The sequence below is a fragment of the Opisthocomus hoazin genome, chromosome 2 (genome assembly GCF_030867145.1).
Source record: "Opisthocomus hoazin isolate bOpiHoa1 chromosome 2, bOpiHoa1.hap1, whole genome shotgun sequence".
Lineage (NCBI taxonomy): Eukaryota > Metazoa > Chordata > Aves > Opisthocomiformes > Opisthocomidae > Opisthocomus > Opisthocomus hoazin.
Genome location: NC_134415.1, coordinates 63,112,676 through 63,138,865, shown reverse-complemented (window position 1 = coordinate 63,138,865; position 26,190 = coordinate 63,112,676). Strand labels below are relative to the sequence as shown.

The following is a 26,190-nucleotide window of genomic DNA, read 5'->3' as shown; positions in this document are numbered from 1 at the left end:
AAAGTGTTTCAGTAAAAGTAAACGTTTGTCCTAAGTGTATCCACCATGAGAGCTTTTGTGTCAGTCAGGGATCAAGTCAAGGATCAAGCCTCTTTACACTTTGGCCAAGACAGTTGTCCCAGTAAAAATCTGTAAAACAGGCACGTTCTTCCTTTGACTGGAGTGGGAAGTCCTTTGCAAAGACTTCAATACTGACTTCTGCCACTAACGGGAATCTTACCTTCTCGCTCACTTTTGCAGAAATGCAGAGATAAAATGTCTCACCACACGTGCCCTGATCGGAAAGGTCACGGTATTTCCACAAGCAAAAGAGGTCTCCAGCACGCCTACAACTGACCTCAGCTGCTGCTCCACCACTGTTTTGGAGAAGAGAGCTCACCCACCCACCCAGCCCTGCCGGCATCAGCAAGGCTCAGCCCAGCCTGAGCGCCCTTCGCCGGAGCTGTGAGAGGGGGAAGTGGGCGGTGGGCTTGGTGTCGCTGCCTTCTGCAGGCACAGCCTTCTCCATGGATGGACAAGGGATGACCCCGATGCACAGTGACATGGGAAAAATTATGCCAAACCAAGCACCTGGGGCTAGGTGGGCAGCTTTAAGAAAACAAGAAAATTCACTAAGATGATGAAAACCACAGCTGATTTAAGATGTATTTTAAAAGGAATTTGTGGATCTGCTTTCAGGAGCTCTGTGAAAAGATATTTTCCAGGTGTGCTGCATAGTATCACCTACTGATCACAATCACCCAAGTGACTTAAGATTTTAACACTGTTGTCTATGATTTTCGTACGAGAACAGACAGTGACTTTAACATGCCCTTGAGGAAATGAAGATCAGCGAGGGATCTGGCAGCATATTCATACACGGCTTTCAGCCTGTTAAAAGGGCTTACCTGCTTACCTGCCTTTGGTTTGGCAACGTCTAGAGCTGTGGTCCTTGGCCACCCAGTATTATCTGATTTCTTTACAAGGCATGCAGTACTTATTTCTGGAAGTCTGGACCTAATCCAGGCTGCTATGGTTTCCATGGACAGGAAACTTGAAGGTTTGGGATTAAAACGGCAGGAGGCTGAAAAGAAAATTGAGGACCTGGAAATAACAACTGATGGTCCCGACGCAATCACCACTGAGAACATTGCAGCTCTGAAAAATGTAATCAACAGCCTGGAGAATAATCTCAGATAAAAGACTAGATTTCGGAGGACAGTGGAAAGCTTCTGCAAGTATAAGACAGGTTCTGGTCCAATTTTGCACATGAATTTCTCCACAGCATCATGTAGGAAAACACACAATACAAAAGCTTGTAGCCATCTGATTTAACCCAGCATGTCTCATTTAAAGGAAAACTGGTGCTGGCTAAGACCCATGATAGAAGCCCTCTCTTTCCTCTAGCTGTGGAAGCTGAAGGTGCTCCTGTCCCCACTTGTTCCCAGCTGTCTGGAGGCTCACGTTTCCTACCTCAGTCAATGTCAGCCCTCCACTGACCTTCAGCCAAAGGCAACCCTGATGGCTTTGCCTGGAGTAAGGAACAGAGCACTTCCACAGCTCTGAACAAGTAGAGTGGTGAAGTAGTAATCTCCAGCTAGTAAGCAATGACGATCCATGGGCAGAGTGTCATCTTCACCCTCTGCGGTCCCTTGCAAAGGCAACACCTGTCCAGTGCCTGCTGAGATCTTCAGCATAGATGAAGAGTTATAGAAAAGGCAAGACAGAAAGTTTCAGTTTCTGTATCACTACCGTAGCAGCTGAGGGAATAAGCTTACCAGCAAGCCTGCTGAACTTAAAAGCCCTAAGTAACTTATTTTCTGGACTGAATTTTCAGGACTCATTAATGTTGTTGTGGGCAAAGTACCACCCTGATATCCTTTTATGATGGCCAAGACAACAGAGTCAGAATAAAACAAAGACTCCAAAACAGCGTACTAAATCGATCCCTCTCTAAACTACCTTTATTTACTATCCCCAGAAAGGTCACTAAAAAGCAATATATTTTAAAGAAGCAATATATTTTAAAGAAGAAAATTGTTGACCTTTGAAACACAAACAGCAACACAGGTCAGCAGAACCTCCACTGAATTTATTCATGTCTGTGTCCAAAAGTCAGGTGCCAGCTCACATGGATACCCTAACACTAAATGACAGAAAGAGGCTTGATGGCTTGACTTAAAGCAACTGGCAGGGATTAGCTAAACCTGGTTTCTGAGGGTGTTTGCGATTAATGGAGTATCTTCAAGGCCTGGTTGCCCCAGGAACCAGACAAACGGAAAAACTGGTTTTAAGTCGCCTTTGCTCTCTTTGCTGTGTTGAGAAGAGCTTTAGTGCAGCTGCAAGCAAAAGACTAAGGACTGAAATGTGGCAATTTTACCAAGACTTGTCCCCTTTAAACCTGGAGGTTTGATTCTGTGTTAGGGCTTCTGCTCAAAAATTAATAAAACCAGGAAAACGGTGAGAGGCCACACTGATTGTGGAAAGTCCAGCTGAGGAAAAACTGCCCTAGGAAAGGAGCAAAGAAAGTTCATGGGACCTTAAAACGCTTTCAGATAACAGAGTCAACATGCCAGGCAGCAAAAATGTTTCTGCCAGGAAAACATAATGCCACTGCTAAGAAACATAAGAAATCAAGTTAAAGGCTTCTCGTGAGGAGTAAAGGCACGACAAACAATAGTGATCATTCAGAAACTCAGACACAATTAAAGAATAGGAAAGGTGGTAGGTCAGAGAAAAAAAAGATGAAAAAGACCCCTACTGAATTCTACATCTGCAAAGAGTTACTCGAATTCCCGCTTGAGTGTTTCCAGAGATGAAAACCACCGATTCTCATTCAGGAAGTTACAACGGATGATACATTAAAATTCAGTCAATTGTATCCCAAACTGCTATCGCACTGTTCCAGAACCTTTGTGGCCACCAGAAACCGCTTATACGATAAAAGAGCGAGCACTCAAAGAAAACAAGCCATTTTTCTATCAGGACTACTTCACAGAGACAAGCAGAATTAGGAGACCCCCGGAAAAGGCTACAGGCAGGCACGCTACACCTGTTCTGTCTAGCATGCCCTTAGAATATGATACGGTAAAGCACTTCTCATTGCTTCTCTAAGGATTGCTTACTAATACACCAATCCTACAGTAGTTTCAAATGGGATTTAAAGAGGATAAGTAAATGGAGTCAGAATTACCTTCGCTGGGACTACTCCTTTTCTTTCATTCTGACAAGTCAAAGAAATCCTTACCTCGAACTGCAGATCCAGGTTTTGGCACCTATGTTACAGTGTTTTTCATACCATTTCATTACTAGTCCCGGCAATGAGCAACCAAGTCCCCAGTGGATTTGCAGATCATCACAGCAACATGATTAGAAAGCTTGATCCAAGTATCGTAAAAGTCAATGGAACCTGGGTTAAGCCCAAAGAGAAATGATTTTCCCTGCTACGAGTGGTTAGCTATACTTTATGCTTTTTCTGTGGATAAAAGTGAATTGATGCACCGATTTTAATTAGTTAACAACAGAGCCTGCTTTTGAACAATACAGTGTCATGAAAGAAATCATAACCTGCAATAGAGAAAACAGGTCTTCTGTTCCCTGGGATCCATTAAAAATTCCACTGACTTCAGTAACCATTAAGACTATCACACTGTTACCTATAGGTATGCACACACATGCATACATGCACATGCATTGGCTTACTGACCTGTAGGTCCTCTAAACCCTTCCCTGGGAACTAGCACTACAATGGACATTAGTAGGAGGAGAGATGTAGTTCATGTGGTCATGGGGACACAGAGTGTATCTCACCTCCTGTGTAATATTATTCGCCAAATTTTTACACATTTCTCATCTTTATAATACAGAGATGTTTCTGTGGAAAAAAAAAAGGTTTATTCTAAGGAAGAAAACAAAATGTTTTAAGAAGTCTAAATATTTATAAGATATTTTAATTTTAACATAGATTTCGAGAGATTATTCATAAACACAAACATACTATTAAGCTTCTGTAATAATTATTTGGTGTTTTACACCTGCGAAAACACACAAAGTAATATTGGTAATATTTCTAGCTTACATGCTGTTCTTAGCGCAGAGGGCTTTTTTTCAACAGGGCTGTAATAATTCATGTACTAACTGGAAGAACAAGTCAATCTCACAACAGCTGTAGCTGAAGAGAACAAAAATCACAGAAACATTTGGGTTGGAAGCCACCTCGAAATCGGTCATCCTAGATCACCTATAATAGATGCTTATCTAGTCTAGCCATGACTTACTCCACACCGTCCCACGGCAGTTTGCTCCACTGACCTAAATGTTGCGTGGTAGTAACCCCTTTCCAATATCAAACAGTTCACTGCAACTTAATCACATTATTTTTACCCCTCCTTTCTCTTCAATAACATGAAAATACCTTGCCCTGTTCTTTCCAGCCCTGTTGCATATATATGTCCTGTTACAGCCTTGACTTAAGCTTTCTCCAGACTCAATGTACCCAGATTTCTTGTCTCAAATACTTTCATCTTGACTTTGTTTTTTTCCATCTTCCTGAAGAGTCCTGTGAACTAAGGCTACCTTTTGGCTCTTCATTTTGTGGGCTGAAGAGGATTTGATATGTTTGCCCCAAGTCTAGTTAGGAATTTATTTTCTGAGGCTTGAAGTTACAAATCTGTCATCACACATCTCCCTGCTTTATAGTGGCATTTGTTCTTTCAAATTTAATATTGTTCTCCCAAGAAAAACCTCAAGAAAATCACACATACAAGATCAATACACACATTTAATGAGATATAGCTGAAATTTAACACTGCTGTTCTTAAGAATGTGTTCTGTAATTCCAGGGAACTTCCACCCCAACTTGAACAAGGACTGTTACCTCCTTATATAAACGTATGTCACCTCCATTAGGCATTGCTAGGCGTGAAGCCGCATCAGCACCAAGATTACCTGAGCATTTACAGAGAGTGTCAGAAGGCTGTCAAGGCCACACTAAGTTCCAGTAGCAGGAACTTAAAAGCTGCTTCTGATAAGCCTGGTCAGGCTGCACTCATGGCAAGGGCACCACGCACTTTGATTATTAAATAACACCCTTCATCTGATACATATTAATAACTGTGACACTGCTGTGCTCCCAACACAGAGGAGGTCCAGGAGCACAGGAGAAGCTGGTGGCCTGCTCACGCTTCGAGACAGAGTCTTCGGCTGAGCTGCCTGGAGCCACATGTTGACAAACACCCACCCGCCCTAACTCTGCCAGTGCCTTAAACAGACCCCTCCAAGTGATTTCTGAGCAACCCATAAAGACAGACTCAGGTCGTCAAGTTCTCCATGTGTGACAGGGCACCTGCGCCTATTTCAATACCTGAGGATTTGCAAATATTTCCACCGTTGTGGATTTAAAACACAGTATTCATTCAGTGTAACATTGTATCATAATGCAAAAGCACTGAAGTAGAATCTGGGACTTTAAATCAATTATTTGCCTGTAACATAAAACAAGTCCATTTTCCCAATGAAAACATACGCTTAAAGAAAGCGGTAAAGGGGCTCTCACACAGGAAGAGGAGACCTATTTTTTCTCTGTTTTGACAAAAAAGTTGGCAGAAGGTATCTAAATGGCTCGCTCCACAGTTGCTTCAAATATCTGCAATATAATACTCATCCAACTTGTTTTCAGAGTCAATACGAGGAAGTTATGCATTTTCTCGTTTTTCACTGTTTCAACAAAGAGAGGACACCACTGCCGGTACTGCCTCTGCCTACCGCCAGCCTGAGAAGCTGAAAATGCGCTTAGCAAGTGCATGGCATGAGCAATTTATGTATTAAAGAGATAGCTGTAAAGTCTGATACAAACAGACAAGCGTTACGTTTTCCAATATGCAACTCAGAAGACCAGCTTATTGACCATAAAATGAACTATGTAACCCAACTTATGAGACCTTGGTTAGGCTGCTACTTTATTCTATATAGAGATATACATATCATTTTATTCCCCAGACAACTGCCAAGTTACCTTCCTTCCATAATGCTGCCGTGGTGCTAACCTGAAACATAATGACTGTGCTCATTATAGGGTTATTATGAGTTCTGGGATGAAGAGCTGTCAATAACTTGATTTGCTCCATGCAAGGTAAAACACTGTCTTTGCTGTAAAGAGAATCCCAATTATATCATTTTGAAACAGTAGAAAAATTCATATTGATTTCATTGGATTAAGAGTGGCAGTCACAGGTCTTCCTCCAGCAAGGCACGCAAGCCTGTGTCCCAGCATGTGCAGGGGACAAGGCGACAGGGTGCTGCCAACCGGACTGCGGCATCAGGCCTTAGCGTACAATCCTCTGCACCCTTGAATGAAAGAAGATGGTACAGAATACTGCAGTGCTCATAGCCAAATAGATTCAATGCTTTCTGTATAAATGAAAAACCTATACATGGTAAATTTCTTGACTGTTCAGTCTAGCTTTTCTTTTTATGTTACTTTTGCTGCCAGTTTGGTGCAGCCTATTAGAGACTGTGAAAAGAAACAGCCTTCAGGAGGTATTTATATTCCCATCACACAATTTCAATTTCTTCCAGAAAAAAAGGGCTATTGAACTGGTTCTCCAGTTTTCAAATAAGTCAAGTCCAACTTTTACATGTTACCCTTAGGTTGTCATTATGTATTGCCAATGAATTCATATTTAGTATTTTCCAAGGTAAACTGATACCTGTGCAATTAGGTTCCAAATACGTTACACTAATTTGATAATGACAGTACAAGTAGGTAAGTCTCTAACGCCTTCCTGTCCATTTATACAGAAGGTTTTTTTGCCATCATATTTTAAAGATCTCTGATCTAAAGGTCTTTTAAAGGCTTCACCTCTGGTGAACTGCGAGGGAGACTTCTGTTGCTACAAGTTCTTGTAGAAAAAACTCAAAGGTGTTCCTTTCCCAGGATTTCAGTTTATCCCTTACCGTTGACATCCAACTGTGTTGCAAAGTGTACACTTAATTCTGTTCAAAACCCTCACTGCTCTTCATCCTGTTTCTGGCAGTTGTTTGCCTACTGGCTGCACTTGTATTTCCAAGCACCGGTAAGGCTCTGCTCACCGCAGGTTGATGGATCGGCACATGACCGCAGACGATAGGTTCGTCTGCCCTCCAAAATGCTGCTGGCAGCTGTCTTTTGCCTGCTCACTCGCTCTCTCCCCTAAACCCCGCAGACTACACCAGCACACCCAGGGCTGGAGGTCCAGGCTGCAGGATCCGACTCCTCTGCCAACTAAAACAAGTTTTGTGGGCTAGCATTCACATGTAATGGCCACCGAGGCTGAAATGAATCCCCCAGGAACAATACAGACCACAGGTTAAGTCTATTTCAGTGCATTATCTGCGATTTTTCTTTTCCAACAAACAGGAAAAAAGAAGAAATTCTAACTTTAAAGCTCCTGCTCCATCCTCATCTCCTTCCTCTGCTCCATCCTCATCACCTTACTGTACTGAGGCAGTTCATCTGATGCAGCAAAACACAAACCAAACACAGTAAGACAGCTCTGTTTCACAAGCTCAGTAATAAAATGCACTTCCATTTCTGGGGCTGCAACCTACACCCCACCGCCTCGCAGAGCCCCCTCCCGACGCCAGTCCCTGCGGGGCAAGCCAGCAGCTCACACCCTCCACTTCCAGCCAAGCAACACCAGTTTACAGCTAGAGGTGGGAGCAAGGCTGCAAGGACGGAGGAGATCTTCTCATGACCATGGTGTCCCTACCCACCCCTGCCACTCCTCTGGTGCTGCCCAGAACCTCCTCTTTTGGGCTCAGCCCCCACCTCCACCGCCCCCCAAGCCCTTTTTCTGGGACAGGCCCAGGCTCCGCTCCCCGTCTGAGATGCTGAGCAGTGATGAGCAAGGGAGTCTGCTCCTGCACAATCCACACCAAACCATAACTCTAAATGTATCTTCCAATTCCACTCACGTATTTATAGGCCCCTGCACAGGGACAGATTTTTCTTTCAAAAGTATTACAAGAAAACGCTGCAAATGATTGTCATTAAAAAAAAATCCATCATATTTTCATTAAAAATTAACAAAAAGAAAGCCTTAGTGTTGTCCTGCCAACTGGGGGTGGGGGGTGTCTCACATTATTAAACTGAGAAGGGCAGCAATGGAAAGCCTTTTTAGATTGGTGTTTCTATTCTTTCCTCTTTTGCTTGGTTCAAAAGTCCTGCATAATTAATACTGTAGTACTTAATAAATGCTTATGAACCTACTACCTCTCTGCTCTTTCCGTTTAATTAGGTGATTGACTTCAGGCGTACTATAAATTATAATGACAATTTAATTACTTTTTCAATGTGCACACTTAAAAGATTTATAAACAGGAATAGAGTAGTACAGTGCACTGAAAACTAGAAATACCATGAACTGGAGGACAGTACAAAGTAATTCCTTCTAAAGTATCTTTCCAGTGTCTAAGCACCTGTAATGACTGGGAGATACGGTATTTACAGTGCCTGGTACAACCACAGAGAATTGTGTATTTCTATCCAAACACCTGTTCACCTTCCTTTTAACTTTTTATTCTAGCACGTGTGTATCTCACTCGGTTTCATGGCAAGAACCCAAAATGGTTCCAAGGAGAAGTCAGGCTATGGACTTCAGCATCTCTTAAGTAAAGCGTTTGAAAAAATGAAAGACCCTTTCCCTCCTTTTAAATGGTAAAACTTCTGCCTCATTTCATCATAACGCAGTCATTGTTAAAATTTGCAGGGGGTCGAAACCTCCCATGGTATTCCAGTTGGCACAGGCAAATTGTCAAAGACCACAGATTTCATCATCTCGTGAACAGAGCCTTCCTGGTCAGGAGACAGAAATGTGTGTCTGAGAATATTTCACGCCATTAGCACCACATTCTGCAACAATCGAAGTCAGCTCTGCTGATACTGTTGTTATGCCATCTAGGACTCACTCTCCTGTCACTTGCAAGAACTACAACTAAACTCACAAAGCTAACAGAGTTACATGCATATATATACATAACAAATCAAATAGGAATCAGATCCTGGTCTTCACTTCAAACCAGTGCTCAGAAAAGTAGAAATGATGAACTAAAAATGATCTTCTTAAATCTTAAATGGTTTAAGATACTAAGAGCAGAGTTAACCTACCTAAATGTCCTGACAATGCCAACCCCTGGTTGGTCATCGCAAACACAGAAATCATCACTATTTTGTATGAGTTACCTGTCATCAACATAGACAACAGAATTTGTTTTAAATCACACTGTATGCTATATCGGTGAAACTTTCTCATGTAAAGAAGTCCTTAAAATTTGGGCTAGAGGAGATGCTTTCCCATCTGGGAGCTGAATCTGTTTTGCTGTGACTATTCCTGCCTGTTAATTTAGCAGTATAAAGTGAAACTGTACATTCCTGGCATACTTACTGGGGATGCTGGCATCTCTGTAACCAGAACTGCTTTGAAAGAGGGGAAAAAAAAGACTGGGCAATTACCAGTGCGCTAGAAAAACGATGGGCAATTCAGTGTCTAAGCATCATCTATCAACAGTGTTGAAGAGTCAAAAGGGAAATAAATTTAAATATATCACCAAGGCACACTGCTATGGTAACTGTTCTCTGGTTTTCCTTTCTAATACAGAAAAAAAATCCCAGACGCTCGTCTCATTCATGCCCAGCAAAGCTGAGTGGAAAGCAGATCAGCCCCACAGCTTCCTCATGTCTCTGTCCACCTTGGCTAGCACAGAGCGGGGCCAGAAAAAGCACAGGTAAAAGAGAAAACGCTGGGAGGCTGACCGGCGTGGTCAGTCACAGGGAGCTGCTTTGTCTCTGGCTTCCGTTCTCCGAGGCGCTGCGCGGGGCCGAAACAATGGCTCTCCTAAGGAGCTGCGTCCCATCTACCTCATCTACAGCTGGTGATGGATGATGGGTCAAGAGGGCAGCAGACTTTGGGTGCACAACCCTTAAATACTTTATCAAAGATGGCAAAAGGCCATGTACTACAATAACAGAGCAAATACTTCCTTTTGCTGTAGAGCAGACAAATTCCTTCCTCTCTGCTGGCTAATTCTGAAGTTTTTGGTTCACGGCTCAGAGCGTGTGCAAATCCTACATTCGCAAAAGATACATGTAAAAAAGCTGCGTTTTTATTCCTGAGACCGTTCGGCTGTAAACATTCTCACAGAAATGACAAGTCAGTCCTATCTGTGATGAAATCCTATGCAGTTGTAAATATGTAATTCTAGGTATTTGTGGGTTTTATAGACTGTTTTACTCATTTTAGAAATTGAAACTGCATAGTAAGAACTGAAAAAATTTATAATACTGTGTAACTCATCCCAACTTTTCACACTGAAAGTGTTTCCTGAAAGAAAAACATAATGATTTGATATGCGAAAACTTCCACAAACACCAGAAATTTTGTCCCTGGTTTAAATGAAGATTAATAAAAGTAACAGGTGTCACGATATAACATGATATTTCAATACTATCAGTTTCACAGTATTGTTGTGCTACCCAGTGAATTACAATTCAACAAGACATACGAGATGAGTTGCAATACCTTCACACCATCAAAATACCTTTATGCAAAATAAAACTGAAGTAACATTTAAAATGTTCCGAAATAAGATATCTGACTCTTATATTGTTGTCAAGGGTTTGTCCTAGTTTAGAGCAGCAGTAAAGTATTTCAGAACCTTCTGCCGTTTAAATGTTCTTCCAACCAGTTTTGTCTTCTGTTCCTCCGTAGATGCTTCTCTCTGTTTGTTCCCCTAGGTATCTTTAAAACTGGACCTAACTAACTTCTCTGAATCTGACACTATAACTTAATGCTCTGAACAGGACAGAAAGCTGTGGCCTCATGTTTGGTTTGAAAGCAATCTCCAGATCAGCTGTGACCATCTCAGCTCCCTTAGCAGCTGGCTAGAGCATCAGCAACAGAAGATGACCACTGAGCTGCCCACTCACGTGGCCCCAGAAGCCAAGGTAATGCTGGGATGATGGAATCATTGATTAATGGCAACAACACCTGATACTGCCTCATAACTTCCCCATCTTAGCAACCGCGAGGAGTCCACCGAAGCACCAAAGTGGCCAGCACGGGTTTTCCGGCAGCGCAGTGTGGGCAGCGAGGCAGCAAGCTGTGCCGTCCCGCCGCCTGCCTCGCAGCAACCCGGGAAACCCGCACCTTCTGCCTCCAGGCGCCTGAAGGCAGAAGAAATGGGTGGTTTCCCCCCCAAAGATCTTACAGCATTTTACGCTACAGCAATGGATGTGCATAATTTCAATCACATGATGTATTACAAATCTCACCATAGATTTTCAACTTAAACATTTCAGAACTCAACAAAATAAATGATGCTTATGTTCAGAAAATTGAAGGTCTTGGGGTGGAGGTATCTCAACTTCTTATAGCCTTGTTGAACAGATTACAAGCAGGCCTGTCATATCTAATTCAACCATGTGTAAATTTCAGAACGAAAAATAAGTGATTTTAATTAACAGCCCTAATGTGTACTGAAAAGCTTCTAAAGCAACAAAAGCTTTTGCAGAGCCTCTAACACCCAGAAAGCAAATCTGCACATAGGTAACTTGCCCTCTGAGTATTCTCATTCCTTTTTCAGGGTGTGAAGCTAAGATTGGCATTAAACTGTGTCGTACTTTTAATGTGTTTTCCATCTGAACTAAGGGACACTTGAGGAGCCACAGTGATGCCCCAGAGAAAAACATTCTGAATATAACTTCTCTGCTACACCCACCTTCAGCTTGTGGCCCAGCACTCTGCTCCCTTTTATTCACCCAGGTAAGGAGAAGCTGACAGCCGGGGGAGGGAAGAGACTGGGAGCCATATGGAGCTACAGTCAATTTTCGGTATGTATTTGTGAATAGATACAAAAGAGATAAATGCTGGCATGCATAAATTCATATTTTATCAATATCTATTCTGGTACTTACTGTCAGAGTAATTTATTCAAAAAAACCTTTTAAAGGCAAACACTGGTTTAAAGAAAAACCCATATCCTTAGAGACACATTCCAGTCCTGACTTATTCCTTGCCACAGCAAGTCCAGGATCCCAACGGCGCGAAGCAGAAGGCAGAAGCCCGCTCATGGTGTTTACCTCCCAAAGCCAAATGGGAAACCGGTGCAAATAACCAAGTACCCAAGAGACAGTTTCTCCAGGCCGCTGCCCTAAACAAGTCCCCTGGGAGTGGTGCCGCTTGAGCAGGGGTGGGCGACCGTCCGAGCTGCTCACGCAGAGGGCAAGCAGACCTGACGGTTTTGCATACAGTATCTTGCAATGACAAAGGCTAACAAAATTACAAGGATTCACTAGTTTTTGCTGCCCATATTTGCTGCACCTACAAAGGTTCGGTTTCACTTCTCAGAGTTATTCAAATTATCCAGCCCTCACGGATCCGCAAACCTGAGCTACAAGTCTCAACGCGGAAGGGGATTTATTAACAGACTGCTGGTGCATCTGACCGTGACAAGACACTAAAAGAAAAAAGTAATGAAACATACTGAACATTTCTGAACCCCAGATTATGCTTGGCCTGGATCCAGTGGACACCTTTGATTTTCACTGACTCCCCTTTCACAGATCGTTATCTCCCCAAACTGTGATCCAAGGCCACTACACAACATGAGCGGAGGGGGCAGCAGAGCAAAAGTGTCTGTGAGAGTCACTTATTCCATTAGCCAGAAACCAAAAATTAAAAGAGCCACTTCAAACACTAACAGAACGCAAAAACTCATCACTCCCTTCCAGAGGAGGGCAAAAGACCTTATTTGTAAGTATTGATCAGAACACGTGCCGTGGCAGAAAATTTCTGGACTCTATTCAGGGCTCTTCAATAGCTCTGTGTCTGGACTCAAGCAAATGGTTTGAATTTTCTATGCTTTTTCAAAATAGTAATAAAACCACATACCCACCTCACAGAACAGAAGCTTCATCAATGTTTCTAACTCACTCTCAGCTTCTTAAGTGGACAGTCCTGCAAAAGTGCAGAGTACCATTATTTAGATTTTATTTCCTTAAAAAAAAATTAATCCTGTCTATTTCTTGGGGTTTTTTTGCAAGGCAGGAACAATTGTGGATGCAAAATCAGCTTCTCTGCCTAGAAGTTGGTCTCAGGCTCCTGCCTCACGCATACATGTACATGGTATTCCTACATCTTCCACAACACATACCACGAGCCTACGAACAGGTCAGTAGGACACACGCCAAGTAGGACACAAGCCAAGTAATGCACATCTAAATCTGAATGCGGAACAAACAAAAAAATGTGGGTATTTTCAAGATCAAAACTCTTTCCTCAAAACCTCTTTTCTCCCTGGTCACACAGTCTGGGTGTGACATGCAAGAAACGGCTTTCTGAGGCACTGCGGTGTCTTCTGAATCACTGCCATTACCCGAGAAAACCCCAGGAAGTGGTTTGGATGAGAAGCTGGACCCTGCTTGCGTAGGTATCAGCTGATGTCAGAGTACAACAGCACAAAGCCCTAACAATACAGATATTGTGAAACCAGGAATAACCTTCTCTTATCTCCTGCAGTTTGGGAAATCATTTCTACCCCGGTGACTACAGAGCTTAGGAACAAGTCAAACAGTTAATTATTCACTGTGCACTTCATAATTAATCTCCGTTTCAGGCCAAATCTTCACATGCCCGTAATAACATGAAGATCTCCAGTGAGGGAAACAACAGCATGAGCTTTTGGACCTCCTTCTGCAGAGCAATTCATTTTTCCATAAACAGTTATTATTAAGCAAGGACAAAGCAACAAACCAGACAGCCATCTGTGTAAACCAATTTAGAAGGATGGTGACCTCATAAAATTTTTCAAACTAACGCTCTCCATTTAACTTCTGCCACCCCATCCCGCCCCAGCAGATGCTGGGTTCAAGCAGGTCCTCGGGCGAGCGCAGTGCTTCCCCTTTCGGGAATGCCAGCACTTTCAAACCACAGGGATTTCAAACCTGTGAAAAGAGCATGTCAATGAAAATACCTCGGCACATACGGAAGCAGGACAACGTAACTGGCAGCCTACGCAACCCAGAGGGTGCTGCCACAAAGGTCCGCGATAGATTTGCCAGCTGAGCTTCCTAGAGGCATGAGGTCAAGCGAGCACAACGGTTCAGGCCACTGATGGTAACACAAGCCCTGCTGAAGTGTGTTCTTTCTTATGACCCAGAGAGAAGCCAGCAAAAGCACAGGTTGCAACCACGTTGGAAAGGAAGACAAACCTGGCAGCCTTCAAGCAAAACTCACAAATCCACATACGGCGCAGTTACACTGTACACCCCAGAGATGGCCACCGCACCCACAGAGCCTTCCGCCTCTTTAGACCTGAATCTAACGAAGCTCCAGGCAAAACACGCAAAATAGAATACCCAGTAGAACACCTACAAACCGCTGCATGTAACAAACACCCAAGGCCACGTCTCACACCAGGTCACTCGCAGAACTGCCCTTTGACTGCAGTCAGTCAGAGCCCCACGGGAGCGGAGAGCAGGGTATCGCAGGAAGATGCTGGTGATACCAGACCACTGGCAGCACAGCAGAAGGAAGTACACAAACTCATTTACAAAGGCATGTAGACTACAACCATTTCAGTATCAAGGAAGGGAACCAAAAGAAATGTATATTCTCTTCCCATTTCCAATCATCAGAGCAACATAACAGTATATTAACTTTATTTAAGTGGTGGAAGAGTTCACTTCTCCATTATATAAAGATGATGTTTCTAATCTATGTAGCACAGACACGGTAAAAATGACCTCTCACAATGCCAAGGCTTGTTACATTGACTCTTTTTCTCTTTAGCCTGTATTTTCAAACAACCATTACTTTACTGTGCCCCTGCCACAAGGCCTGATATTTGTGTGCCTGACAGTTGTGTTTGCTTTAAAATCATGGCTGTGAGGTGACGGTAACTTGCCCTTCTGACCCAGTGCGCAATTGTACAAGTGTTTGTGCAGCAATCACCCATCGTACACATAAAGTGACATTTCTCTAACCGGCTTTTGCTGAACACAAGGGCACCCTTTGCAAACACAGTGGCTTTTTTATTGGCAACCTCTTTAATTATCTCACTTTTCCTAACACAGAATCTCCTTTCCATCATCAGAGAAGAACACATCGCTCCTCACCACAGCCACAGTAATACTATATAATTCTTCTTACGTATTGGTACCACTAATAAAGATTAGCCTTAAAGGACTGAGTAGTATTAACAGCTGTCCTGGGAATTCATTACAGAAAATGGAACGATTCTGACCTTTGAGTCCATGTTTCAGTGCCTTTTCGATACGCTTCAGAACAGAAGTTCAAGCTGCATCTCATTTCAGTTTGTCGCATGTTGTTGCGTGTAAAAGTGAGAATCGAAATTCGAGAGAAGCCAGGCTGGCGCTTCTCTCCCTTGCCCTCAGCTGTGCTGTGTCAACTGATGCTGGCACATGCAGCGTATTCCTTTGTCTTTCCTTGGTCACTGCTGTGCATCCCCACCCAGCCATCTCCAACACCTCTCCTGTTGGCTGCCACGTTACATAAAAACTCAAAAATGGCTTAGGGAACATTTAAATCTGTGTTATCTTGGCAAGCAGTTAATCCTTGAAGCAAATGCTACTTACACAATGGAGTGCCCACCGTGGAGATGTTGTGCCTCATCTCGTTAGCCTGGAAGGAATGCACAACGCTTTGCAACATACCTCTGAGTTTCCGTTTCTAGTATGTAAGCATCTTGTTATCAGTTTTTATAGGGAGGGAAAATGGGAAAGGAAATTCCTGGAAGAGATTACAATTGTCAAACAAGCTTTTGATATCTTTTAAACAGCTGAAGCATTAATTTTTTGGCGGCGCTGTCAAAAGTCTATGAGGGCTTCCTGGCTGCAGTGGAAGAAATAGTACATTTAGTTCAACTACAAGCTGTACTTTTTAAAAAATCTATATGAAAACAGACTGATTATTCATTTTTCTGTTAATACATGGGTTTGCCCTGCAGTTTCAATAACATTTTTTGTAAGACCTCGCAGTCTCAAGAAAGAACTGCAACTTAGAGCTAACGCTTTAATAAACTCTTGTTTATACTATAGTCAAACCAGAACAAACAAAATAAAGCTACAAGTGACATTTTTATAGTAAGTCAAGAAAAAGATTCATGTGTCTGAATACTTTAGTTACAGTATGGTAGGCATGATTATTATTTCCTGTAAAGTCAAATTGTAGCTTTAAAGAACTGGAAGAAGGCTACTCTGGGAATACTGCATGGATATGACTCGGGCCTCTAAAAGTAACTAGACATAAACACCATACTAAAATTGCATTAAAATTATGCAAAACTCCCATCAAGTATTCTGGGAATGTTACCACGGAGCAATGGCAAGGGCCATGAAAAATCTGTCTGGAGTCTTCAAAATACTGCCATGTTGGATTTCTGCAAATGCCTCCCTTTGTGGTAAAAAGTGCCAAAAACTTTCAGGAAGAAGGCCTGCAGTGAAGCAGGCAAGAAAACGCCCTTTTTTAAAAGCATTCATAGAATCCCAGAAATTAGATCAAAAAGGAGATGACCAAAGTCTATTAGATCATCTCATGCCCAAATAAGAAAAATCTACATGGTGTATACTTTACACTGTTTTATCCAGGTCACTTTTGAGTTACTCAAACTCATCAGCTCTTCTGGTTTCCACCAGGAGAAGAGACCTTCACCATAGTGATTTTTTTCCTGGCAGTTAAGCTAGTATTCCTTTTGATCATTTGCACCATTTACTCCTTTACACCTCTTTGAGACTGCTGTTCCCTTCTAGGTGATCTTGGCTTTGACGCTTTTACCACAGTGATACCTCATTTAATAGCAATCAAGTTAGCAAATGATAAACTAAAAAGAGCAACTGATCTTCTGATTTGCAACCTTGCTCCCTCTGTAACCAGTGGCAAGTCTCTGGTGGAATGAGACCTGAGCTCCTAGTCAAGAGTCAAGAGGCTGAAAAATCACCACCGTTCGCATTTAAAGACAGGCTGTAGCTCACCAGCACATGGCCTTGAGCTTTATGGAGGATGGAGATCAACTAGCAAAGCAACCTCAAAGGTTCCTTTTCTCTTTACTCCATAAGATGCTCCATGATTTAGTTACACTAAGAAAATTTAGTTACTGTTACTTCTCCTTGCACATTAGTGAATGAGAGTTTAAAGAGTTTTGTGTCTCCTTTGTTGTCATAACCCCCTTCTTTCTCATTCCCAAATTATAGACTTCCAGATTAGGATTTCTGGCTGGAATGGAATTCCCTGGAGGTGGGAAAGGAGTTTCACACTGCAAGTTGATACCCTACCTCCCAAGCAAAGGACTGCAGACGTCAGGACCTCACGGACTGGCTTTGTATCTCCTCTGTCGCTGAACAAAGACAGTCTCAAGCAGCATGTAGAGCAATCCCCAAACGTACACTCACCTCACTGCCTAGAAATATAAATAAGCGTACAAGAAGGACAGCTGCAGAGTCCATCCTTGAGCATGCTGGAATAAGTTTGTGGAAACAAAATGACTACCTGATATGCAATTTCATTTTTTAACTTTGTTGCTATTATTTCTAACTAGCAGGGTAGCAACTGGCAATTGTGCTTGAGAAAAAAAAAGGCTGGACGAGTTTCTGGAAAACTCCTCAATGCTGAAGGCCTGTCTGCAAAGGGACAAAGTCATGACATGAAACTACAGACACTTGGCAAACCCCTCAGCAATCTTGAATTAGTGCTTTGTACTGCACTTATGTTATTAGCTATTGCAGTATCATGTAAATCCTTCGTAACAGTGATATTTTTGAAGTACCGCTGTATTGTCAGGTGTCCTGACATTATCAAGGCTCCTGGAGACATCAATGTGTGGCATTTTTTTCTTGCGTCCTTTACACCAAGTGTCCAAGCCAATCTGAACATCCTGCCAAGGGCCAGGATCTGCCTCAGGAAGATTTTTAACACGGGTTGAAAGGGAGCTTCTTCCCCCGCTGCTTCTTTGGGGTATGGGACCTCTTTACCCAGGATAACCCTGTCCCTTACCCGCTCCCATCTCAGGACTGCTGTATGGCTTTGCCTCTCAGAATCGGGGGCTGGCAGGGAGTGCTGGTGGCCGCGAGCAGACAGACAGGGACTCTGCGCTGAGCCCCGGGCAGCACACCGCTTGTCAAGCTGTTTGAGGGCCTGCAGGAAAAATGCTCACTTTGTGGCCCGAAAGAGAAATACTGCCAAGAGCAAAACCCTGACAGGAATTACCGCGCTGTGTATATACAGGAAACAAAACAGGAGACAAAGAAAAGACTTTGCCACCGTTTACACGAGTTGGTGCCGGGCTACTGACATAAAGGAGGTACCTTCCTGTCTGCCATGGTACACAGGCTTCACCTGCAATATCTTCCTTCTCTCTCCTTCCCCATGTGCAAACAAACAGGTGGATGCCTTTCAAACTAACTCGGTGCCAGGGTAACATTTACAAATCCATTAACTGACAGCCTGGTCCTGGATCTCCAACAGCCTGCTGGAACTCACCAGCTGCTTTCAGGAAGGACTGAGCTGATGAGCACAGGTTTCAGGAGAAGGCCATCAGGCATAGAGTGTGCAGGGACTCCATCCATTCACATTATCGTAGACAGTAACACCAAAAGACGGAAGGCCCTTCATTGATCTTATCAATTGTATTAAAAAAAATGAAATACCACAAAAATGAAATACCAATATCTTTTTTTCACTTTTCCAACTTCTCTTTAGGCTGTATTTCCCTTCTACTATTTTACTGCACTGCTTGTCTTCCTCTTCACTCTGTAATACTCCACTCACTACAAACATCAACAAAGTTTATGAGTAACTCCTCATTTTTCCCTGCAGCAAAATAATGTCTAAATGAGGCAATGGCTAACCCATATTTCCTCCACAACACCTGAAGAAACAAAACCCAAAACAAACTAATGAAACTATCCAAGCCCCTCCTCACACAAGCTAAACAAAATTAGAGTTTCGTAGTATCTCGGAACTGGTTCAACTATTTCAATGGGACTTTATGGAACCACAAAGATGACCTTGAGGGATCAAGTATTCATGACTGTAATAAGATGATTTTGAACTAACACAATCAAAAGATACTGTGTGCCCTGAAGAAGTGAAATCACTACTTTGCCTCATACTTCAGAATACTTTTACAACGCATATCTGGCTCACAGTGGGAACATATCCCTACTTGCCTTAATGATTTTGTTAACAACTGAGCAGCACTGCCTGCTCCATACAGGCACTCTTCAACCAAAATAGTGCTTTCAGAAGGGAGGGCCATGGGCAAGGTGAGCTTTGTATTAACTTTGCTGTTCTTCCCCTCCCAGGGCACCTCTTTATTCTCAAGAGTATTTAAGCACTGAGAGTACTTTCTCATAACGATAAAAAACTATTAAATACTGATTCACTGTTATGACCCTTAACAAATATCTGACACTACAGCAGCTGCACAGGGCGCGCAGTCATAGATTTAACAGGTAGCAGAGAAATTAACTGTATTTAATCTTTAAAAAAATTTCAGAATGAAGCCCCTGGTATTCCCGTGTCAGTTTCAGTCTTTGTTTTCGCCTCCCAAGTATGGTAATTACAGTCCTGTGCCCACTGGGAACCAGCTGCACACTGAAACACCAACATGCTTCGCTGGAGGAGTAAGAGGTTTGCCAATAGAGTTATTACAAGATGCAGCAGCAGATGCTTTGACTTTCAGTGAACGCGCAGTATCCCTTACTCACAACACCCAATTATTTTAACTACCAAGATGAAATATTTGGTTAGCCATTGTCCAGGGTGACTGACAAGATTTTAAAGGTGGCCAATGAGCAGGTGAAGGCTCTTCCGGAAAAACAAGGTTTTAGCCACTGCAGTCATCACTCCTCAATTCAAGCTGTACAAGCAGAACTTGGTGCCTGCACTCGGTCACTGAAGTCACCAGGGTGTAGGCATACGGACCCAGGCACCCACGTGGCATGACTTCACTGCAGGGTCAGCACCTAAATTAGTTTGTCCCCAACGTGACACCTCTGTGACAGCACACAGGGAGGTACCTGCACTGCCACACATCAGTTTGGACTTCATCCCTCTGCCCTGCCGGTAGCCCCAGTGCCAAGCATCAGCAACCAGCAGGCAACTTGCTAACGCTTTTTGCTAGCAAACGATGACCCTTTCTGAAATGTTTTGAAGGCCTGTGGAGTCTTTCTGGAAAGCTGGTGATGCTGAGCTTTGGGATAAACACTGTAAATGAAAGCTACCCTAAAATGCTATCACTATCCTAAAATATAATCCCCTTAAAAATGGGGGAAAAGGAGGTCAGTATTAGCCAAGAGATATTCACGTGTAGCTGGGCATAATGATTCCTGGAAAGCTGCAGCAAATAATACATATAGCAACATCAAGTAGCTAGCAAGCTTTACATTTTCTAAGTACAGTACCCCAGGAAAATTCACTGAATTTTAATGCAAATGACTCAAGATTCATCAAGCTTTTTGTGCTTAACCTTTTACAGATTTTGAATTATATAACCAGCTTGTCATGAATCACAAAGTCTTACTGAAGAGACTGCAAAAAACAAAGATACTGAAACAAAGGAAAAATATGCTCGTAAATCACAGTTCAACGAAACCCTTCTCGTCCCCTCCTCTCCCTTGATCTTCCAAGCCTCTTTTTAATTGCTGCTCCTCTTCCCACTACTTCTGCCAAACGCAATTCTCAGCCAGTGCTCCAATAGCCAGAGAGCAGATGAGGGAACCTGCTTCAGCCCTGGTGCGTGGTGCCGTACCAGGCACCTGTCTGCAAGCAACAGTGAGGCACACACAACCCGTACGGCTCCGAGCGAGGGCATCCACACCACAACAGTGCCTGCCTTGCTGCCGACAGCAGCTTTATGTAAGCACGGTGTCAACAAGCACGCAGCCGGGGGTTAACGGGCTCCCGCGGGAAGCCTGGTCTCATTCATTAACTATGACCTCTGGGCTAGTACGTGCGGAGGAGGAGACACGCAGGCGAGCTAAAACGAAGCTCCTCTTTTCCCTCTGAAAGTTTTCAAGTCTCAAAGTCCTGCACAGAACCCCACTCCGCCGTCACCCGAGTGGAAAACAACAGCAGGCACTCCAGTCAGCGGGACCTGTGCGACAGTCTGCGAGCCCGGCCTGTGTGGAGGGGCCACCGGCCACCCCGAGGAAGGGGCCGGTGGGAATTTGGATCCAGCTGCTATCCTCCCCCAGCCAAACCACGCTGCGCGATAAACAGCATTAAGGACTTCTTTTAATCATCAGTCACACCGAGAGCATCCCTGTCTGTCATTTTTACTCCCCGGCTGCCAGGAGAAGGACTACAGAGACTGCTGAGCTCGAGTTCACGGAGAGCTGATCTGTTCCCTACCGCAGCTGTATCAGAGGGACTGAGCCCAGGAGAGATGGGAAGAATAGGGGGGAAACGAAGGAGAAATGACAAAGTGCCTCACCGTAGGGCTGACTCAAGCTGCTGAATTCATCGCAGGTAACACTCACAAAAATCTCCTAGCTGTCTTGCAGCCCCATTTTGCAGGTCAGCTTCAGACAGAAAGGCAGAATGGAAGGAGAAAGAAGGGATAACTCAGTATCTGCAGTCGTTTTGTAATATGAAGTGCTGAACACCAGGAAATGAACTACGACCACATGCTCAGTGGGTCACTGTGACAGCTGCAACTTAACCTTAAAACCACGTAACCCACTGCACCTTCAGATTTAGCCCAGATAGCACCTGGGTTAAGCACTCCAATAAATCCGCTCACAGCTCACAGGCAGTAACAAAAAGGGTTAAGAAAACAACCAGGCTGCAGCTGAAATTCCACAGCGTTTCCCTCCGCAGAAGCTGCGAACTGTGGTCTCCCTGGGATCAAACGGACCGACAAACTGCCCCAAGGATCAGCCAGCTAAACACATCGAAACGCCACTGCCGCTGGTGGACGCATACGGCTGGAGAGCTCGGGAGAGTTCGTCAGAGCATCACGGTCGCCCGGCGATCCTCTGGCGCGGCCACTTCCCCGGCACCCGGGGCAGCGTTCCTTTCGGCTACGCGTCGGAGCCGGATTCACCGCCTTGCAGCCGAGGAACCCCCCTCTCCTTCCTCCCCGCCTCGGCCCCCGGTGAACACCCAGCATCTGGGTACTACCTGCGTTTGTCAGCAGAGCCACTCCGCGTCTTCAGTCATTCAAGGAATTTAACAGTCTGGAAATTCCTGCTGTCCATTATTTGAGGTCACAGATAAAAGCTAAACAGCAGCCGTGACTCCCATCAATCATAAGTCACTCACTGATAGAGTGTATGGTAGGAGACCTACTGATGTAAGCTAGTCACCAGAGAAAATACCCACTGATGACGCATATCCAGGCACAAAAATAGTTACAGGGCCCCCAAAGGGATTATTCAACAGCCTACATTTAGATATTCTTACAAGAGACCCGCAGTCGATTTGCTGCTATTAAGTGGCTGGGGAACGTAGAAGTTTAAGTTTCCTCAGCAGACATAACCACAAAGAGCTGGTTTAAATAAGCTACTGCAATTACAAGCTGTTTTGTAAATTTTAACACTGCATTACAGGGATTAAGCCTAAACAGAACCATTGGCTATAAAACGCTGCATAGCCTTTCCTCTTACTATTCACCAATTTCTTCTGTACATTAGCCAGCAATGAAAAGAACAATTTAAAATTAATTCACAAATGCTCGAACTAAGTCCCTTGTGCTACCCAAGAGCAGTGTTTGTTCCAAAATATCAAATCAAATATGTGAAACGGTGTGGGATACTTTGGTGTCACTTCAATGCTGTCTGGATCAACTTCTTTGTAAAATACTTTTGGCTTAACTTCTACCCCTCTTTGGCACTTGCATCTCTTCTACTGAAAAAAAAGACCTGAATAGTTAATCTTCCTCACACAAATCAAACCCACACAAAGGCAAGTTATCGATGACATGCAAAACCAAGTACCACGCACCTGCTCTGAGCAGGGGCTAGAAAGACGATCCCCGGAGATCCCTTCCAGCCTAAATTACTCAATGAGTCTGTGCAACTGGATTTCTTTCGGAATTAATATTGAGTTAAAACCATAATCCTCTAAATTAACTAATCGGCCAGTAATCCCACAATAGTCCTCCCCCTTCAACAGTTTCAGGATCCTTCTCATGCCCTCATAGCAACCAAACTTACCAGCATACAACCGAGCCTACTAACGCTGCTGATGGCAAAACACTGACTGTGCACTTCTGGCAATATTAAAATCTTTATTATTTTTAATTGACTGATTTTAACATCCAAGTCCCCTTTTCAGAGGCAATTTTGGTGCTTAGGAATCTAAAAATTAATGACTTTCTACTGCATATTTAAAATCTAAACATAGGAAAAGTATTTTATGACTCTGATGCCTAATTCATTGACATACTTTTGGAAAACACCCAGCCAAACACTCAAGGATTTATAGTGTTTACCCTCTAAAGTAGGAGAAGGAAATGTCCCAGGATACTAACTTCTACATCATTTTATTCACTTGTGATGACATTATTAAAAATAACACCGAAATTATTTTTAGCACAACTGTTTCGCAAAGCCCTCACGTTTCTCTTATGCATCTATATGCTGGCGGTCCACACGGCCCAATTTAACGGCCCTAAAAAGAAATATTCATTGGTGCCCTCTAGCTGAGTATCCTAACCAACGTGCCGCAGACACCAGGTGCCAGTCTCTCTTTTCTCCTCCTGTCGTTCCCAGGTCTCTCGCTGGTGCCCACTGAATGCAACGCTCTGGAACAACACAAACTGCTTCCTACAGAATATGTGGGAGTCAAAACACTCCAGTCCCCTAGTGCTCTCCTGTTACAATAACACAAGTGTCATAAAACAGGAGAGGTGTAAATGTGTAAGATACCACATCAGCAAGAACCTGTGAAGTACCTAAACATACTTTATAGCAAGTCTGCAAATTCCACGGGAAAATGCAACCTCAAATGTTTCAGGTGAAACACTCGAAGCCCCTTGCCCGCTCAGAAGCGGGTGTTGTAATCCCCCCCTGCGTCAAGAGCCTTTAAACAGCTGATGAGCCGCACATTACGCGTTGACACACGTCAGTTCATGTAACGCTAGCCAGTGGCGGATCAGACAGTGTCACAGCTCACACCCTGAGACCTCCCTTGTGCCACTGCGCAAGCCTGAGCCAGTGGAGAGAGCTTGCCCCCTTTCCGAAAACCCTGACACCTGTCGAAGGGCTGCGCTCCCCGTGCCAGCAGCCGTGCTCCCCTCTGTCCCCGGCCCCCTCGCTGGAGCTGCGCCGGGTACAGCTGTGGCCCACAGCGCTGTCACCACGCCGTCTTGGGCTGGGGCAGGAATGAGCCCAGAGCGCTCCTCCGTCTTCCGAGCGGTAACAGCCACCAGGCAGGGATGCTAACGTGTACCCTGGACACCACCTCCAGCGCAACTGGTGAGGCAGACGGTGTCCATATCCCAAAGGGGAGATCCCTGGCTGGAGGAGCTGCCCCGGGAGATGCCGCGGTGCCTGTGGTGGCCCCGGCACCAGAGGAGGAGAGGCACGAGGTGCCTAGACAGCTCTGTGGCCACTCCAGCAGCGAGTGGGTGCCTCTGCTCGGCATCACGCCAGCGGCCACCGGCCCCTCCGAGGACGCGAGAGGTGGGGAGGCTGGCTGGAACCCAGGGTTGAAGCTCTGCTCCTTGCCCAGCTGCTCGAGGCAGAGGCTGCTGGAGCTGGCTGTCTGTGTGCGTTTAGTTAAAGCCACAGAGATGTCCACAGCACCATATCAACCATTAATCAAAGTAAATGTAGAAGGGAGACCAGGTCCTGAAGCTCAACAAAACACTGTGAGATTGACCAACTTTTAGGGCTGCGTTCATAGTTCTCAGAAGGTCTGTTTATATCTCGACTGGGAAAACGAAAGCTGCAGTATGCCCTCTCTTCTTTCTGTGCCTGAGCAGCAGCTGTAAAGCAGTAACTGCTCAAATGTTTGGGAAGCACCAGGCTGCTCCTGCAACATCCAGCTGTGCTTGGAAAGTTCACTTCCCGCGTGCCATTTGCCTGTTGAAATGCAGAAGGGGTTAATCAGAGCAGCCAGGTGTTCTGGAAGTGTCCTGGGGCTCCGTTTTCTCGCACCGTACAACCACATTACAGCCAGCGTTACTTTCACACACACACAGGAAAAGGACACCACAGACTCAGTCAATACTCATTAAGGGGATGTAATTCAAATCTCTACATCATCAAAAGACCAAGGGGTTGTTTGAACAAGTAATAGTCAAAACCCTTTGTTCACGTAAAAAAAGCATTTTATCCATTTGGAAAGTGAAATTTTTGGTGTGGTTTACTTTTTTTCTTCCCCCCTTTTTTTTTTTTTTCCCCACAACCAGGTGTCGGTTCTGTCAGTTCTCACACAGGAGACCTAGCACAAGGCTGGTTTGTGTGACTACTTCTGGAAGCCAACAAACTTTTCAAAAGCCTGTTTTCTTGAAACATAAAGGAACCCAGCAAACCCTTGTACAGAATAGGTACAGATGTGGGAATGTGACAGATGGGCGGTGAAGGTGGTATCTATGGGGTAAGAGGAGATGTGGAAAAATGAGGATCTGCAGCTATTACTGTTCCTAGTAGTAAAAATGTATCGCTTTTCATACAGAGAAAAAAATAATGAAAACCGGCTAAGATCAGAACAGAAAGATCAGAACAGAAATCCTCATGGTAACTAAACGTACCCGTCTCAGTAAGTATAACAGAGCGCAGAGATGTCCTGTTGTAACAAAGCTTCATGGCAGTTTTTAAAATGCCGTATTTCAGGTAGGAAGCTGAAGAATTGTCTCTTACTGACCCATGAGTATTCAATTAGGAACATACAGTACTATGGTGTAGGAATACTGTTTATGAAAAGTAAAGAGACTATTAGCTCTCCAAATAGACAGTAAAAGAACACCCCAAACTAGCAAATTACTTGTTAAAAGTTTTTATGACTATTGACAAAAGGGGCAATATTGGAGAAGAAGTTTGACTCACTGAGGATGAAATAGTATGGAGCATTTAGTCACTGTGTCATACAACATTAGATAAACCAGGACACTGATGTCAGAACCATAAAAATAGTCATGCTATTCTCATTCTGCCTGCACATCAATCTCTTAGGGCTTTTCTCCCAATACTAGCATCGGCAAAACAGGTAA

General features: G+C 44.0%; 1 protein-coding gene across 9 annotated transcripts in view; it reads right to left on the bottom strand.

The window, feature by feature from the left end:
• HIVEP2 (HIVEP zinc finger 2) overlaps nucleotides 1–26,190 on the bottom strand; it is a 144,477-nt gene that overhangs the window by 65,032 nt on the left and 53,255 nt on the right. For 2 of the 9 annotated variants that reach the window (XM_075413909.1, XM_075413908.1), the window contains one exon: nucleotides 12,910–12,971. The exons of 5 other annotated variants lie outside the window; for them this stretch is intronic. The gene's annotated coding sequence lies outside the window, so the exon portion shown is untranslated. Of the gene's footprint in view, nucleotides 1–3,685; nucleotides 3,854–12,909; nucleotides 12,972–22,154; nucleotides 22,276–26,190 lie in introns of those variants that run through there. 2 more of the 9 variants (XM_075413910.1, XM_075413916.1) reach the window with 2 other exon arrangements.